The following is a 19526-nucleotide window of genomic DNA, read 5'->3' on the forward strand; positions in this document are numbered from 1 at the left end:
AGCCCACGTGTCTCCAACTTGGGAGAAGGAAACAACCGCGCTAAAATCAAGGTAAACACCACCTACTGATCTTCATGGATTACACAGCCATTTGTTTCATGGTAGAAAGCAACCAGGTCATGTTTGGTTTGCCCTTGAAACATCCATCCTGGCTCTTCCCAGTAGTCTATTATCTTCTATCTAACAGTCTCAATCTGTTCTGCATGTGCCTGGGTAATTGAGAAAGCTTGAGGAACCTGTGTTTCTCAGCCTTCCCAAGGAATAAGCTGAAGCTGAAAGTCTTGTACCTTCCCCAATCTTCCTTGCTCTTCCTGCAGGTATGTGGAAGGTGTCTTTCTCAAGTAAGTTTTCTGCACCTCGTGTGATCTCAAAAGTGATGGAGATGATAAAGGCCAAACTTGCAATATCAGCCACCTGACTCAACCCCTCCCCAGGTGGTGAACTTGTGCGTGTTCAATCTGCCAGTTGACGAGAAGCTCAACATGAGCCAGCAGTGTGTGCTTGCAGCCCAGGAAGCAAACTATATACTGGGCTGCATCAAAAGGAGCGTGACCAGCAGGTCAAAGGAGGGGATTCTCCCCCTCTACTCCACTGTCATGAGACCCCACCTGAAGTACTGCATCCAGTTCTGGGGCCCCCAGCTGCTGAAGCAAGTCCTGAGGAGGCCATAAAGATGATCAGAGGGCTGGAACACCTCTGCTATGGAGACAGGCTGAGAGAGTTGGGCTTATTCAGCCTGGAAAAGAGAAGGCTCTGGGAAGACTTTAGAGCAGCTGCCAGTGCCTAAAGGAGCAGATATGAAATCTGGAGAGGGACTTTTTACAAGAGCAGGTAGTGATAGGAAAAGGGGGAATGGCTTTAAGCTGAAAGAGGGGAGACTGATTTAGGTTAGATATTAGGAATAAATTCTTTACTGTGAGAGTGATGAAACAAATGGAACAGGTTGCCCAGAAAAGCTGTGGATGCCCCATCCCTGGAAATGTTCAAGGCCAGGTTGGACAGGGCTTTGAGCAACCTGGTGTAGTGGAAGGTGTCCCTGCCCATGGCAGGGGGTTTGGAACTGGATAATTTTTAATATCGCTTCCAACCCAAAGCATTCTATGATTCTATGATTCTTTATTATATGTAAAATAAATTGGCCCACGTCTGTCTTTGAATCTGTCGTACTTTAAATTGTGGTCATTCATTATGTACTCTGAAGAGATAAAATAAGCTTTAAAAATTTGTTGGTTTTATATGTGGTAAAGTCAATGCCTCCTGGATATTTCATGTTTTGTCCTCGGTGAGAAGGGTTCTTTTTTTCCCCTGTATATCATAAATGATGTTTATATCCCTGCAAGATTCATTAAATATGATTAGTAGAGGAGTGTATGTCAACAAGATTGGCCAGGGATGATCCTGATCCAACTTAAGCTGAAAAGAAAGCCAGTAATGCAAATACTTAGAGGTGACAAAGGCAGATCAATTGGATTATAATTTTCATTGCTCTTGGTTTAGTGACAAAAATGACCTAGAAAAGAACTTCCCTTAACGCTGATTCCATTTAAAAGGGTGGAGGGTGTGTGGGGGAAGGGCCCACATTATATGTCAGAAAGTGTTTTCTGGCTTTTATGGGTGTATGTATGTGTAAGGGTATAAGATTAGAGACCTAGAAGGCACCTGTTTTTCAACTGGATTTGATTAGACATGAAGAATTTGACTCCCTTACTTTTTTCATACATCAGAAAGGATTTTTAACAAGCAGCTGTATTTGTTTTGAAAGATGCAATTTGTTTTAGCCTAATCCCAGACACAGGGAGAAAGAAGCTTGGTTTATTAGCTCCTCTGAAGGGAGGCTGGCTGAATTCTGAAGCACTTTGCAGTACTTTCAGCACCCGAAGGAGCAAGAAAGCCTCAAACTGAGTTGTACTGTTTATTCTATAACAATATGCTCTGATATATTTTGAAATTGATGATCCAAGAAACCAGGCACAAATTATGAGTTACAGCACTGTAATGTTGCTATCCATTTACTTTCAATCAGCAAGGAAATATACCACAAAGTGCTTACTTTACTTATATAAAAGGGAGAAACTTATTTACATTTATCTCACAATTGTAAATATATTGTGACTGAATACATGGAAATTAAATGCACTAAACCATTTTCTTTCAGCAATTTGTGTCTAAGCACACAACGGAGCCTGTGGTGCAACTTAATAGGCTGTTGCGAATTAGCACATTTTGAAAAAAGGTCTCTGTTTTCATAAATGAACGGTCTTAAACTTGGTTTTAGCAGGCTAGCGGAAGACAGTTTTAGAATAAAGAGGGTATGTATGTTTTGTTGCACTGCTCAAAATATTTTACTATTGCAAGAGTAGTATGAAGAGTAAGGTGCTTAATCTGTGAACAGCCAAAAAATACCCCTCAGAAGGGGATTCCAGTTTAGATGCTCAAGGTGCATTTGCAGGACACCATTCTAATGTCCTTCAATATGTTGATTTCTCACAGAAAAGTTTGAGAACCATTGGATGAGTGCTTCTCTCTCCTTCCCCAAATGCTTCTCCTTGAGTTTTCTGAACTCAGTCACTTTTTAAAAATTTTTGTCTTTTCCATCCAGTAGTCTATTATCTGAGAGGTGAATGATTGTTGCTGGTGGTGGGATGAATAGTACGTCCATAGACTTGACACCTTGTTGCTATCTGGACCTTCATACAGCCTCAAGCACTGTACCTCCCTCCTGCGCACTTTTGTCCTGCCTAGGGATATGTAGGCAATGCAGATGCTTTCTCCAAGTAAGTAAACTACAGCAGAGCCTTGTCAAATATCACAGTCTGTGGGACAGGAAGAAGGAGGTCTCAGTTCACTCGCTGAATTTCTCACCTCAGCTGTACAAATGCTTTCCCCCTTTTCTGTGGGTCAGGGGTAACCATGGATGTTCCAGAAACTCCTCATCCCTTCTCAAGTTGTTTTGGACTTTTCCCTTTGAAGGAGACAGCACCAGCCTCAACCATATAATGCTCTAGTTTAAAAAAAATAATAAATAAAAAAAATTAAAAGCAAGCAAAACAAAACATCACTATATTTACACTTGTCATGATTTAGAGAAGGCATTTTGAGTTTACTGACACATAGAGAGGAGGGGAAAAAAAGGAAGATTCTGAAAGCAGGAATCAAGGTGGACCAGGGAGAAAATGGAGTGGGAGCATAAAAAGGTTGGTGCTGTGTGAGCATGCTGCTGGTTTGTGTGGCTGAGGGTATCACCTGATCACAGGTGTTTCTAGGGATAAGACATCTACTACCTCTTTGGGCACCCTGTTCCAGTATTTCACCAATGTCATCATAAAAAATTTCTTCCTTATATCTAGTCTGAATATATCCTGTTTTAGTTTAAAACCATCACCCCTTGTCCTGTGACTACAAACCCTACTAAAAAGTCTGTCTACATCATTCTTATAAGCCCCCTTTAAGTATTAGAAGGCAGCAAGAAGGTCTCCCTGGAGTCTTCTCTTCTGTGGGCTGAACAACCCCAACTCTCTCAGCATTTCCTCTGATTATTTTTGTGACTTAGACCTGCACCAACTGCTCCATATATTTTCTGTACTGAGAATGCCAGAGCTGGACACGGTACTTCAGTTAGGGTCTCATGAAAGCACAGTAGGGGGGCAGAATCACCTCCCTCTACCTAATGATTATGCTTCTTTTGATGCAGCCCAGAATACGGTTGGCTTTCTGGGCTGTAAGTGCACAATGCTGGGTCATGTTGAGCTTTTCATCAACCAATAACCCTTTCTCCTCAGGGCTATGCTCAATTAATCCATCCTCCAGCCTGTATTTGTGCTTGGGATTGTCCCGATCCAGGTGCAGGACCTTGCACTAGGCCTTGTGGAACCACATGAAATTCACATAGGTCCACTTCTCAAGCTTGTCCAGGTCCCTCTGGATGGCATCCTGTCCCTCCGGTGTGCCAACTGCACCACTCTGTTGTAATCTGTAAATGTGCTGAGGGTACCTTCAACTCCACTGTCTGTGTCATTGATGAAGATAATAAACATTAGTAGTCCCAGTACGGACCTCTGGGGGATACCACTCGTATTGTTGCATGGGTTTATCCTGTCACTGATAGTAGACTTCAAAAACCTTAAAACCTCCCAATGTACTGCTTATCCAGCTTCTCTATTCTCTCTTCTAAAGCTTCTCAGTCAAAGTGACACTAATCTCTCATAGTTACCTAAAACACACCTGATTTCTTCACATTTCTTCTTCCACAGTTTTTCTGCCTTACAGTATCTCTTTCTTGCATGTAATCTTGACTGAATCTTATCTCTAAAAATAAATTTTAGTGCTGAAAGGATGAAAAATACCAAATACGACAATTTTGCCTATCCTTCTGAAGAGTCTTATACCTATTCCACTATAGCTAGAATGTGGAGATCATCTTCTTCCAGATACTAGTGCATTGAGGAAAATCTCCTTTGACAGACACGTTAACATCTGTCTTTCCAGATTTAATGATTTACTGATGACACTGTCCTTAGTAGTCTACCATATTGCCTTTGTCAAATTTAGTAAAACATTAAACTTTTTTCACAAATAAGTACACATTATGAGGCAACTAAAGATCAACTTTAGTTAACTCTTTCAACTGTTGAAATGTTTACAGCATGAACTCTTGGAGCATTATCCTGGGTTCAGCTGTAGCAGTAATTTTTCTCCTGCTTAGTACCTGGTGCAGTGCTGTGTTTTTGACTTTAGCCTGAGAACAGCGCTGATAACACACCAATGTTTTCAATTGTTGCTAAGTAATGCTTACTCTGATCAAGGACTTTTCAGTCTCATGCTCTGCCAGTGAGAAGGGGCACAAGAAGCTGGGAGGAAGCAGAGACAGGACACGTGACCCAAACTAGCCAAAGGGGTATTCCATACCACAGCACATCATGCCCAGCATATAAACTGGGGGGGAGTTACCCGGAAGGCCCTGATCGCTGCTCAGGTCAGGTTGGGTATTGGTCAGTGGGCAGTGAGCAATTATATTGTGCATCGCTTGTGTTTATTGTTTTCTTTTCCTTTTCCCCTTTTAATTTTATATTTTCTCCCCTTGTTATTTCCCTCATCATTATTATTATTAGTGGTAGCAGTAGTAGTTCTATATTATACCTTAGTTACTGGACTGTTCTTATCTCAACCCGTGGGAGTTACATTCTTTCAATTCTCCTCCCCATCCCTCCAGGAGCAGCGTGGGGACGAAGCAGGGAGAGTGAGCAAGCAGCTGCATGGTTCTGAGTTACCAGCTGGGCTTAAACCATGACAAGCATTTATACCATGGTTCAAAGACAGGCTCAGTTTTCATCCTGTGTACGTCTTGTAAAATTCTCTAATGATTTAGCATTCATTATTTCATAAAGTTACCTGCAATAGAATGGCAGAAAATTCAGTGGCAACCACCCAAAAATTGAAGACTAATATGAATATATGAGAAGTAGATAGCATTTCCACATTGGCTCATTTTGGTAATTCAGTTCTACTAGGTTCTTTCTAGTGCTGACTTGCTGGGATGTTATGGGATATTAAGTTATTCTTCACTTATTTATCCTCCACAACTCAAGCTATTATAGTGGATGGCACATTCTTCCCACAGCGATTACTACATTTTGGTGTGTGTGAGATGATTTTCACAAACACATTAACTGCTAATTCTGTCAAATTCTATATCTATAAAACATCAAATAACAAAACTGCAAGATTACCATGGTAACAACAGCATAAAGAACAGAAAGAAAAAGCAAGATGTGTGCTTTGGTTGGTATTTTTATTAGATTTAGCAAAACTTCCTGTTTCCACAGTTCAGGGAAAGATTAGTTAGTAATCTCTGAAAGACCAGAAAGTGCTACTGTTTTAATGAACACAGAATTCTGTATGTACACTAAGGAAGGGTAATGGCAGAATAAATAAGGTAAATATTTCATCCAGTAACATCTTGAAAGTCCAATTTTTATCTTTTGTGTCAGATGAGAATATCTCAGGAAGCAAATATTTTCTTTATCTCTCATTTCGCTTTTAACTGCATTCTGTGTTCATCTTCTCTTTGTATTGCCTGACATTATTACTTTTGAAGAGGGATGACGGAAAACAAAAGAAAACATTTTATTTTGCAACTTTCCTCTTTTATGGCCTTATTATCTGGATGGCTACATCTCTTTCTATACAATGCATACATGAGAGGTAAAATAATTTTAACCAAGACTGTGCCTTTTAACAAAGAAAGTGATACAGACATAGAAGGATGGTCTTTATGTTTTACTTTTTAAGGGATGTCTTATTTCCCAAAGAATTAAAATTATTCTGCTGTTGATTTCTGGGAGTGGGCAGGGTATTTTTTAGGATTTCATATAAACTGAAGGTGTAAGGTAGCAGGAACATTTTTCAGTTGCCTTTTGTAAGAATCTAAAAACACATTTCCAGCTCTCCATCAAGAATTTCCATGTTTTATCAGTGAATGGTTCCTACAGAGTGCCTTTTTCTGACCCGCATATTCAGTAATGTGGTGGCATTTACATTGGACAACTGACAGCTGTCTTCAACTCCTCCTCCATTTTTAATTATCAAGAGGCATATATTGTTACTTCCACTGGCAAGACAAATGAATTTTGTGCCAAATTCTGATCCGATTAGATATATTCTCATTATACAACAGGAAATGTAAACAGGATTCTTCGTTCTCATTTTTACAGTTCTATACCGGTGATCTGTACTGTGGTTTGGAGAGGAAAAGAAAGGCTGATCTATTTGGGTGTCCTGGGCTGCATTAGACAAAGTAATGCCAGCAGCTCAAGGGAAGGGGTCCTTCTCTGCTACTCAGCGCTCATGAGGCCACAGCTGGTGTACTGTGTCCTGTTCTGGGCTCCCCAGTACAAGAGAGACATTGACATACTGGAGAGATTTGAATGAAAAGCCAGGAAGATGATGAAGGCACTGGACATCTTTTGTATGAGGAGATGCTGAGAGAGCTGGGAGTGTTCAGTCTGCTTGAGGAAAAGGCTTGGGGTGATCTTATCAATGTAGATAAACCTGAAGGGAGGTTGCAAAGAGGAGAGAGCCAGGCTCTTTTCAGTGGTGTCTACTGACAGGACCAGAGGCAACGGGCACAAACAGAAACACATGAGTCTGAACATTAGAAAATAATTTTTCACTATGAAGGTGACTGAGCATTGACACAGGTTGCCCAGGAGGTTGTGAAGTCTCCATTCTTGGAGACATTCAAAAGGAATCTGGACATGGTCCTGGGAGACCAGTTCTAGTTGGCCCTGCCTGAGCAAGTGGGTTTGGACAAGATGACGTCCAGAGGACCCTTCCAACTTCTACCATTCTGTGAGTCATTACTTACTGCTTACCTTCCAAAGCAAAGCTGTGCCAATATATCAGATGAGTCCTGTTCTGTTTTATCCCATTTTAAATGTGCTACTCACACAGTGAGAAAAAATATTTAACATCATATGTAAATTTTATTGCATAATGGCTGCACTAATTCTCCCTGATAAATTTTACTTTGCCTTTCCAACTCTGCATGGTGCCCTCTTTTGGTAAGTTTGAAATCTTATTAACATTTTTAATAGAGCATCACACCATGAAATTATAGACTTTAGGGTATAAATTAAGGTAAAATATCAAATAAAGGAATCACTGAGGTGTTATTGGAATTTTAAAAAACTTTTTAACTAAAAAGCAGCATGTCTCTATACCCACACAGCATTACCACTATGGATTTACAAACCTCTTTTTCACAAAACCTCTGAATTATGTTTTCTTTCAATGCTGGTGTACACGAAATTCATCAAATGTGATAAAACACAATCCCTGCTTACAAACAAGTTTAAGTAACATCTATGAGAAGGAAGAGAGGGCTGAAGAGGATGAGAGAAGCAAAGGAGAGAATGTCTTTTTCTACAGTGAATCCTAATTATTCTGTATCAAGACTACCAGAAAGAGTATGTACCTAGTAAGCCTAATCATTACAATATTCCCTAGCTCAGAATTCAGAGCCAATGGGATTTAAATGCATGAAGAGGTAAATGCTTTCATAAATCTGTGATCCATAAGTTTAGATGTTTGATAAAGCAGTCTCCCATTTCTATTTCAGTTTTCATTTTGAAGATAAGTAGCTAATAAATCTCTAAACATCAGATATTCTTTATTCAAACCATGAGTTTTCTCACTTTTACTCTTCTGATTCTCTCCTCCCACCCACAAGGGGAAAATGAGCAAGCAGGTGTGTGTGTTTAGCTGCCGACCTGGGATCAAACCACAACAGTCCTTTTAGCATACTTCATAACTGATCTAAGGAATGACACTCCCACTGATTTTTATTATTTGAAATATTAACCTCCTTTGAAAGAAAATATAATAAATAAGTGTCAATAGCATTAATGGTAAACAGGATGCTCCCTTTTGACATGGTCTTGAATTTCTGAGTTGCAGTATGAAGAAAGCTATTACTTCTGCTAAAGCTCTGGCTGCCAACTTATATGTGTTTTGTTCTGCCTCACTGTTTACAGGATGACATTTGTTCTTTTGTCTCTGGAAAGAAGGTATGGAAACAAGGGAGATGACAAAAGGAAGGTGCTATTTAAATGCAGAAATGTTAACTGGAAACATGGCTCATGTCCTGTTTATTATGAACTTTGCAAGGCAGGTATTACTTTCTCAAATAATTACTCTAAATGCAGCATGCTATTCAGAGACTTTGTCTTCCTACTCTATAATGTAGGAAAATGTACTATAAAAAAAAATCTAACTTGGCAAGGCAACCCTGAATAAGAGCCTTGTGTATCTGCACATCACAAAATGATCTTTAACAGTGTAACAGCCTTTCGTTTTTCACAGCACACCTTTTGTCTGAGCACATGCTCATTACACTTGGGGATCTCAGAAGGGACCTTTCTATTTTGCCAAAAGGAAAACAGATTTCTGATGTCTATTGATAGTAATTTCTGACTTTTTAACATTTCCTCTTGCTTGCATACCATTTTTTAATAGCCATTCCCTCACAAGTCTTTTTTCTTACTGACCCTCTGTGTCCCATTACCATTTGGAAAAGGTTTTGCAGGCCACAATCCTGCCTCAATCCATGGCAATTTCTAGTTGAAGCTCTTTCCCAGGGGACTGATCTGTGTCCTTATACTCCTGGCTGCACATCTTGAGGAGCTGACAGGCCATCCTTGGGAAACATTCCTGAGCTGAAAATAAGGATTTAGCTCAATTACACCTCCCTTATTTGCCTGCTTAATTTTTTTTGCTGTTAAATGCCTCTGCCAATGGCTTTTTATTACTAGGGTGCAGGGGAGCTGGAAACTGTCAGATGCAATAACATGAATTGAAAGCGTCTCTCTGTCTCTAAATCAGTTATCACAGTTATGACCAATTCTTTTTCCTCCTGAGATAATGTCGTTCTCTTGAAGCAGGCATAATAGAACAAGAAAGAATAACTCATAATTGTGTATACCTTCTGCTAAAAAAAAAGGGGTTAAGGAAATTATTTGATAATCTGACACATGTTTATATTAAAAGAAAAAAAAAAGGTTGAATTTTAAAATGTTGTGCATTTAATTACTGTATAAATTCCAAGTTGTCCCGGTTGGGAGTGGGAGGAATATGGTAGAATTATATCATTAAGCATTTCAGTAGGTGAAATGATGTGCATTAAATGCTTATTTAACCAATATACTTACAAACTATTTAGAGGCCAGTTGTATTTTACAGAGTGTTTTCACAGCTGGACTGACTGTATTTTTTGTATTCTCTGTAGGTATTTGATTTTCCCTTTGGATTAGATCATCATGTTTCAGCTATACTTTGGAATTGGTCTGGGCAGCAGTCTAGCTTAACTTCTGCAACAGCATAATAACATGAATAACTTTCATAATTGTATGGCCAGTGACAAAGAGAGGCTGGTGCACAGCAGAGATTAGAAAGGGAGCATGAAGCTGCAAGCACTAATGGAGAAGAAGAATAACACTGTTGTTGTTTGCAATTACATCCTACTGCAATGTTGCCATCCCTGGAGCCAGCTGCCATACAAGTGGTGCAAAGCACAGCCAGCTGCTAAGTAGCTGACAAGCAGGCAGGAGCTGGGTGAAACAACAGCCATGCATTGTTACGACTACCTTCTAACAAACCAGTCAGGGATCACAGAGGAAGATGAACTGCTTATGAGGTTAACTGAAAACCTGCATCAGCCTTGGAGCAGAATCCATACCTTTCTTCTCACATTGAAGCAACTTTATTACGAGATGTAAGGATAAATTATGTTCTCTCTCTCTCTGAAGAGGTCTTTGCCTGAAGTGCCTCAGCCATTTATGGTGTGGCTCAGATACCTTGATAAATGTCTTCATGCTAGCTCCTCCAGCCATCTCTGACAGCCATTCCCCATTTGTCAGGAAATATGTCACAGCTTTTGCTTTGCATACTTGCTAGCAGAAAGCAGTCATCAGAAAATATACGGCAAATAATGTTGCAAGATAGAATAAACTATTTACAGTTATTGACAGCAGCAGCGGTACACACAGAAAAAAAATTTCACCTTAGGCAAAGTGTGTGTGTGTATGCGCATATATATGTGTATGTGTATGCGGACAGTACTGCTAATCTTGAGAATGAGATTGTATCATTTAAAAAATAAACATGTAAAAATTCAGCTTTTCAAGGACAATTACACATTTAGATGACTTTGTACAGAGGGCTTGTATAATTATTTATTGGGTCTGAGTGCTAAGATGCTCTGGCACTGTGTCCTTCAGTAAACCCTTCTAAGTGCTTTTTCCCACAAAATGTTACATAGAACAGTGACTATCCTTCTCATCACAGTACATTTCTTTTGTAATATTCCTAAATGATGCTGGGATATTTCATACATTTTATTATTTTTAGAAGGCTTGGCCCCTTATCCATTTATCACTTTTATTTACTAAGCTGTTATTGTTAGACCACTCTTTGTGCATCACAATAAAAAAATCCAAAAATGGCATTTATGAGATTGTTCTTCCTTTCCATTAAGAAAGGTAGCATTTTGTTACCTTGACTTCATCCTCTGTCAGCTATAGTTCAAGTAATTGAACTAAGTCCTTATTTCTAACTTGGATTCATTACTCAAAATAGAAGAGAATAATGAAATAATTATGAAAATGTCACTCTTCAAAAAGGGTGAAAAGAACAAAGAGGAAGACAGCTTACATCCTTAAGTGGAAGGATCTGGTCTAACACTTCTCTTCTGTATAGAACTTAATTATACTCACCCTAAATTAGTGAGTTCGTAATATATGAATAACTTTAACAAGGAAATAGGTTTCTAAATTTTAAAAATTAATCAGGTTTCTAAGTTTCTGCAGTTCTATTTTGGTGCTGTGACCAATTGACCATACTTAATACGCACAGAACCTCTGAAAGGTCACAGCATTGGGAAAGGATAACTGGAAAAAAGCAAACATCACTCCTGTCTTCCAGAAGGACAAGAAGGTGGATCCAAGCAACTACTGGCTAGTTAGCCTCATCTCAAACCCTGGAAGGTGACAGAGCAAATAATTTTGGAAATCATTTCAAAATATATGAAAGATAGAGGGTAGTCAATATGAATTTATGAAGGAGATATTGGGTTTAACTAACCTGGTAGCCTTCAATAATGAGATGATGAGCTGGTGGTTAAGGGGAAAAGAGTTGATGGTCCAGCCAGCAACAAGACTGAGCATGTACTCCAAGCAAATCCATACAGAGAGACACTCAGGTTTGCCCAGTGGTGTTAGACAGTCAATGCAGCAGCTGCCACCCAGATCTAGGGAACCCTTACTTCTGCTCTCCTCTCTCCTGTGATGTCTCATGAGACCTCCCTGCTTGTCAGCCTGGCCCACCTAGAGTTTGCTGTCATTTAGACTCAAAGGTCTGGAATAGGGAACAAAACTATACAGAAGATAGCTGGAAGTAGGATATAATATGGATAGAAGACCAACTGCAGTGATCAGGCATAGGGCTCAGCTAACCACTTGTTTGCACAAAACTGTCCCCTGTTATCCCCTTTTCCTTCTATTTTCCCACACTTGCCCTCACCAGTCCCTCTTGATCTCTCTTTCCCTGCCTTTGGTCCTTCCCCTGAGTATCCCCTATGAAGCCTTGCACATCTCCACAATCCTTTTAAAACACGTCATAATAAATTTTACGCTGTCTCCAAATGCTCTTCCCTAGCATCCTATAAGCACTATCTTCCTATAGGCTGCAACTCCCTTTATTTCACACGCCTTTCTGGGGAGAAAATTTATTTCCTTGACTTGATAGCACATCAAGACCACAGGTAAATCCTTCTCCTTGGATAGTCCTTGGACTGGCCCAGCCAGTGACTCAAGTTCTCCCTGGTTAGGCTGCCTGTTGTTGTTCCTCTGCTCCTTGCCATGTCTTTAATGAGATTAGCTGTTAGTCAGATAACCAAGCGGACTTCAGCTCCTAGGAATGAGGCAACATTTCAACTATAAAATGCAGTTCCCACAAGACTGATTTTCAGAAGAAAATACCGATTTTCCTTCCATTCTTCATGAAAAAAAAAATATTAAGAGAATAAAAATGAACCCTTTTGCTTCAGGTTGGCTCATCCTAAATGGAAACACTGACATGTTTAACTAAACTGGAGACATTTAGTGTGACATGAGTCTAGGCCTGCTTTAGCTACTGCCAGATCACAGGAGGATTATTTTTTGACAGCCTAGTGGCTTTTTTCCTGTTTTACAAGGCATGTTTCTCATATGCTATACATAATATAATATGTATAGTCTCAAACATATATAGAGAGCAAAATTCCTGTATGTCTTTAATACTACAGTATAACATTAATTGGGATAAAGGTCCTAAGTACTTACCAGAAGATATGCTTAACAAGATGTTTAGGTTAGTCAATCATTATATTAGAATAAAAAAAATAAATAAAGAGGTTCAAAGGAAAGTAAATTAAAAGTTATCTCTTAAATTGGCATTAAAATGCTAATATTTTATGCTTATAATGGAGGTTTTAATAAGAATAGAAGATGAGAATGATTGTAACTGGTAATATACCAGTTCCCATTTTAGCTGTCATTTTAACAACATAATTCTGTGGTTCTGTCAGCTTGTTGGAGTTCTGTTGATCTCAATATATTTTATTTCCTTGCCAAGTGTCTGCCTGGGTGAGATAATGTGGTTCCAGAGTGAAGTGCCTTAGCCTCTGAAAAATTTGATCTTTAATCTTTTCTCAAAATGAATTTTTCAAAATTATTTTTAAATGAGCCTTTAGTGCTGGTAAAAGGTGTGAGATGTATTTATTAATTTTATTTTTTTTTCTTTTTTTTTTCTCAGAGTCAGGACATGAGATGTGTGTCTCATTACAAATGACAACTTTCTAGGTAAAAGATTTCTCCCATTATATCACAGGTTGCAATAGTGCAAACTTCCCCATACTTTATATTTTATAGCCCAGACTATTAGTACCTCAGCACATCACAATCTATAATGCTTTATATGAGTGAAATAACTTTGTGAATGACTTTTGCAGATCCATCTAAAAACAGACAAATCTTCTCCCACTCTGTCATGTTCATCTTTAAATTTTATATGCCTTTACATTCCTTCTCCCTTCTAAATTGCACTGATTTCAATCTAATACTTCAGCAAAGATGCTTGCTCACTAATATATGATCTGAAATTTCCATGTTGTTTCACAGGGGCAACAGAATAGATCTAGTGAGTTTCAGGCTATCCTAACAGTAGTTTGATTTTAACTAGTAAATACTGTATTCCATATTGATGTTCTCCTATTTGTTTATTCAAGTGGGGGGAGAACCACATACAAACCACACACAAACATGCACAAAATTCTAATTTAATTCTAGCAGAATTTTCATTGAAGTTTAATATTAAATCTTTTTGTAATGGGTTATCCAGCTGCCGGCAGCTAACACAACACAATGGGACTAATGGATTTCACCAGCATCCCAGTTTGACGGGACTGAAATGTTATCCTTTCCTGACCGTTTCTTATGACTGCCATACCTCCTACCTACTGCAGTTTTCCTTTTTTTCAGTAAACAACACTTTCTCATGCAAGATCCATTTGTCATATTGAGATAAAAAAGGGGAGAGACTTCTATTAATCTTGGAGCAAGAAAAAGAAAGGATCCAAGTGCACTGCATGCATTAGAAAAGCACCCTCGCTCCTTTGGTAAAAGGAAATGTAGTCTTCTCTATCTGGTAGGTTTTAAAAAGCTGCCAGTATGAGAAAGTACAAAAAAGGTTATAGGTGAACATCTCACTAATATCTACACTCCAAAACTGTGGGGTTCTTGCCTGCACAAAGACAAAGAAAACAATTATGTACTGCAATAAGAAGACTTAAATACAATTAGATTGGGGACTGATGCCTCGCAAGATTTCAAAGCATATCTCAGGCTCAGTATTTGACTGACCAAAACACTAAACCCTTGAGTTGCAGGCAGTGCAGTACACATTAAAAAAAGAAGACAACTGAATAGACTGAAAAGACTTTGCACCTAGCAGCTTTCCTCTCATGGAGTAACTGGGAAAGTTAACAGGTTAAGAAGTGGAGTCAGACATCCAGTTTAATTTCTAAATGTAATTTCTATATCATGTACTCACAACTAAGGACTATATATACTGATGACCTCTCTCACAAGTGACAAGACTTGAACCTACTGACCCTGGAATAAAGGAAGTACTTTTTGCTATGTGCTTAACAGGAAAAAAATAGACAGGAGTGAATGGCATGCTTTCATCGCACTGTAATCAGTTCCTTGAAGAGCTGCTGTTCCATGAAGGTTGTATCTAGAGGAACAATGTTGCAGGTGGATCTAACATATAAAGAGGGAGCAGTAGGGGATAATGTTATTAAAATCTAAATTTTCACTCCAAGAATGGTGCATCTTTTTTTTTTTTTTTTTCCATTTTACACAAAGAATGGCTAGAAGTCTATTTTGTATAAGTTAAATGTCTGATTTGTTTTTATAGTTATTATGTCAGCAGAACCTGTAGAATTTCTTGTTCCACTGGAAGACTTTGAACTTCTGATTGTGCTGTGGAGAGGTGCTAAAATTAACATCCAGTATCCATGAACTGGAGTTCTTACAGAATAATAGCATGAATTTTTGAGGAAGCCTGGTTTTATTCACTTTGTGTGACAGATTAGCTGTGCACTAGGTGTCAATGAGTGCCTTACAAAGACCTCTAAAAATGATATGAATGCTTCTTCTAAATGTATCTCTTTGTAAGCTTATCCACTTGTCCCTGAAGTATTCTACCTATTCCAAACAGTGAGTGGAAGACAGCTATAGGAAACGTTTAGGCACATGCCCAAACATGTGCATTGTGCTCCGGTTCCTTCTCTTGCAGCAATAGGTATTTCTGAGATGGACTTCTCAAGTGACAGTACTATTCTGACCCAGGTAAATGTTGTAGAGAAAAAAGAAAGCTACTGAATATTTACATACCCAAAACACTAGAAAAATTCTGTAAGCTCATGATTTGTTAGGAAACGTCTCTAACTTCACCCAAAGATGCTGTATCACCTTTGAAAACATATTAAAAGGGAATAAAAGTATGATTTAATTCAATGAATGCACATATCCCAAACAGTACAATAAGTGATACCTAATTTCTTTTTCACACCGTGATTTTCAGTGATTACATGAGCTGTGATTACTATAGCTGTACTATTACTTCATACATAGATACTACAGGTATTTTTTTAGAAACTGTTATAAGATACTTGCCACAGCTTAGTATGAATTCGCACATGTAAAACTGTTCATAACAAACCCAACATGAAAAAGTAATTTACTAGTTTGTTACATTAAATTTATCAACAGGATTTAAAATATTATGTATTAAATTAAAATTTTTTCACCTGAGAAACAGGTCTTTTCTAACTATTGAAACTAGTCAGTTCTACTTAAAACTTCTCATTCAAATGCATATTGGTAAAATGGCTATAAAGCTAAAAAGGCAAGAAAAAAACATTTTGAAACAATTTTTCACATTTTACCAACTGTCCTTTTTTACTGCAACTCTTATAAAGCAAATAAAATTCAAATGCATTGAAAATACAAAATAATTTTAAATCTTTTGAATCATTTTAACTCATTACAAATTGAGTTCAGTAAACTACATAGCAAGCCTTGTAATGCCCTGCAGATCAATGCAGAAACCCTAATCAGTGCTGATTCTGAGAGGCTAGTCCAAAACCTCATCATTTGATAAGATTAGCTCCCAGACTGTTTTCAGTGCTTTTTCACCACACTTTTTAATGGTCTTCACGTGCCTTTCAATACCATGGATAAGATCTAGTCATACCATTTAGAGTTAATTTTCAAGTAAAATTCCCTGATCATCTTATCACTTTGTCTTTTATAGCTCTGCATGTACATCATTGATTTGCTCTATTACTTTAGTAATTTTATGAAAAAGCAACCAAGCTTGCCTAATTTAATTTTTCCCTCTAAGTCCATGCCACTGCCTGTGCCTTGTACTGATATTTCTCATCCTTTTTCTTTTATATATATTTCCCTCAGCAGTTGTGTTATTTTCACAGCTACTAAATACACTTCTCTCTATTCATTAAAAGCATCCTGAAAGAAAATCCTCTTTCAGATCACTTGCTTACAGTGGGTTCAAAAATTTTCTTGTACAGGTGATTCAGGCAACATATGGAAATTTTAAGCTCATTTTAGCAACATCCAGCTGAATGCCTAAGCATACAATGAAAAGCTAATCACAGATTTTAATTCTGTTTCATATTGAAGCATTTGGGAATTTATGTATATTTTGTAAGTATTTATGTAAGAAATATTCACAGAAGATTCTGACTAAACATATCTAATTTAAAAAAATCTTATAGTTCATCAACCATGGTACTTACTTACATGGTTCTTTTTCGAGCTGTGACTAACAGTGGGTCAGCATTGGTGATGCCACCTCAGGAGTCCTGTCTCCAGTTGTGGGCTTCCCAGTACAAGATACTTACTGAAGCAAGTCCAGTGAGAATAATTAAGATACTGGAGCAACTCTCATATGCGGCAAGGCTGAGAGATCTGGGACTGCTCAGCCTGCAGAAGAGAAGCATCAAGGGAGATCTTATCAATTTGTATAAACATTTGATAGGGAGGGTCAGTGAAGAAGATGGAACCAGAGGTATCCAGTGACAGGACAGGAGGTAATGGGCAAACACTAAAAAAAAAAAATAAAATTAGTCTGAACATAAGTAAACACTTTTTTACCTTGAGGGTGGTCAAACACAGGAATAGGTTACCCAGAGAGTTTGTGGACTTTTTCTCCTTGGAGACATTCAAAGCACAACTGCAACCTGCTATAGATGGCCCTTTCTGGGTACAGGGCGGGGCAGACTAGAAGATCACCTGAGGTCCCTTCTAGCCACAGTGATTCTGTGATTCTGAAATTATAGCAAGGACAATATACACAAACACATCATAGTCCAGGTATACCCTGGATAAAAAGACCATAGTGAGCTCTGCTCATGCCAGCTCAGGCACTGAAGCAGCAGGAGTTGCATGGAGTCCAAGCTAAGTCCAGCAAGAGAATTCATTAAAGCTGGTCTGTGACACTGGAAAAAGGATGTGTTGCTACTTGTAAGCGTACACTGGTGAACCCATCCCCTGTCATGATGCAGCCTGAGAGTTTTCTATTAGCCTGTCCAAAATAATTCATAATGAATGTAATTTACTTCCTTTGAGATATCAAGGAATTTAAGAAATTTCAGAGAAGTGAGCTCCTGTATTACAATTTTCACTCCCAAATTTCAAATACCTTGGACATTGGAGCAATCAATGAAGAGAATTGAGGAATCCTGATATCTGGTTTCTTTATCTTACTTCTGGGGATTACACTATCTGTGTGTTCACAAGGATCTATAATTCTAATTAAAATTACACTAAATAATTTGAAAAACATGAAATCAAATGCAAGTTTCCTCATATACTCATGATATTGCAGAAGTGTTATAATATGTTTTAAAAGTATGGGAACAGCTGTTCCCAGAGTCTTTGAATTCCACTTGGAATCGTGTAAAAAGTGCTGATAAAGGATGTATTTTAAAAAATTACACAAAACTTGTTTATTGTTACTTAGGAAAAGATAAAACATAAATTAGTGGCTTCTCATTTGAATGCGCTATGTTCCTTTTTGTTCCCCCTCCATACGAATTATTTATTTCCTTCTTTTGTTTCAGTTGATTGGTAGGCTAATATTTTTCGATAAGCCACAATAAACAATACAAAAAGATTAGATTCATTACTTTGATAGCTTGCAATATAAATGTGCTACCAGTGTAGCACTGGAAAAAGACAATTAAATGCTTTACCTCAAAAATAAGGTCTCTGAACTCTTCATAAGCCAGGTCAGAATAATGTGCAGTAAAAGAAAATTTGGCAATAAATTTGGACAATAACCTCAAAAAGTTTCAGGAACAATGAATTACAGAGGGCAGTGGCACACAGTTTAGGAATTTTAGATTCTTTTTACTTGCACTTTTTAGGGTGTCCAGACTATATATAGGCAGTAAAAGACTGTGACTTTTTGACAACACAAAAATGACAGCATGCGTGTGTACATAGGCTGATGGCTGTTCCCTCTGTCTGCCACACACGGTGATGATTTACAGTCCCCAAAGTACTCATGAGCACGTCAGAAGACCTGAGAGAAGCCAAATGTTCACCAAGTTAATGGCTCACTGCTTCTGAAAAGACTGACACATGCAAAATAAAAGCCTTTTAATATGTAGTTTGAAAGATTTGAATACAAAATGTAAACCCTAAGCCAAAACGTACTTAATGAAATGTCCCCTGCGTAATTTTAGACAAGTGCTCCTGCTGTGCCCCTTGGTCATGTTAACTCCTTGCAGGTCATATTTTTAGACAATGAGAATTCAAATCACTAAAAATAGAGACAGAGTAAGGATATAAATTCAAATGTGCTGATTAGGAGAGAGTTTGGGTTCTGTACTCACAAAGAAAATTTAGTAAGTTGGAGTTTTTTACAAAATATATAGCTAGTGTTCATTCTCATGTCCAGTAGTTTTTCTGAATCTTTAATTTAGTAAAAGAGAGACAAAAATCTCCAGCTCACTTGACAAAATGATGGTACAAGATGGTAGATTTAGTGTACACCTGTGAGATAGAAGAGTCTATGCAAGAGTGTGGATTTTCAAATAATTAAAACATAATTTTGGAAAAGTGTTATATTAAAAATACATTCCAATTCATTTAACCTTGCCATCCTTTATTCAAAGATTAATTTTTTTCATAATAATATTGTCCATGATTTTATGAGGACAGCAGCTGAATGTAGGTTTAAAGCAGGGTGTATGAGAGTATTAGAGATATTGGTTACTCTTCGGTATGCAGTACAGCACAAAAAATAAAGAACCAGAGGAAGAAAATAAAGCAATGTTTCAAAGCAGCAGCCATCTTTATGTGAGTAAGCCACCTAAATATCTGAAGCTACGACCTTGTGTC

General features: G+C 38.0%; 1 long non-coding RNA gene across 1 annotated transcript; it reads right to left on the reverse strand.

Moving 5' to 3' along the window:
- Positions 1-2024: 2024 nt before the first annotated feature.
- Positions 2025-17251, reverse strand: LOC115611734. Its single transcript, XR_003992674.1, has 3 exons — positions 16920-17251; positions 15489-15566; positions 2025-3001 (listed from the first exon to the last, which is right to left on the reverse strand). It is a non-coding gene; the product is annotated as an uncharacterized LOC115611734 (long non-coding RNA).
- Between the last annotated feature and the right edge of the window lie 2275 nt (positions 17252-19526).

This window comes from Strigops habroptila, chromosome 8 (genome assembly GCF_004027225.2).
Source record: "Strigops habroptila isolate Jane chromosome 8, bStrHab1.2.pri, whole genome shotgun sequence".
Lineage (NCBI taxonomy): Eukaryota > Metazoa > Chordata > Aves > Psittaciformes > Psittacidae > Strigops > Strigops habroptila.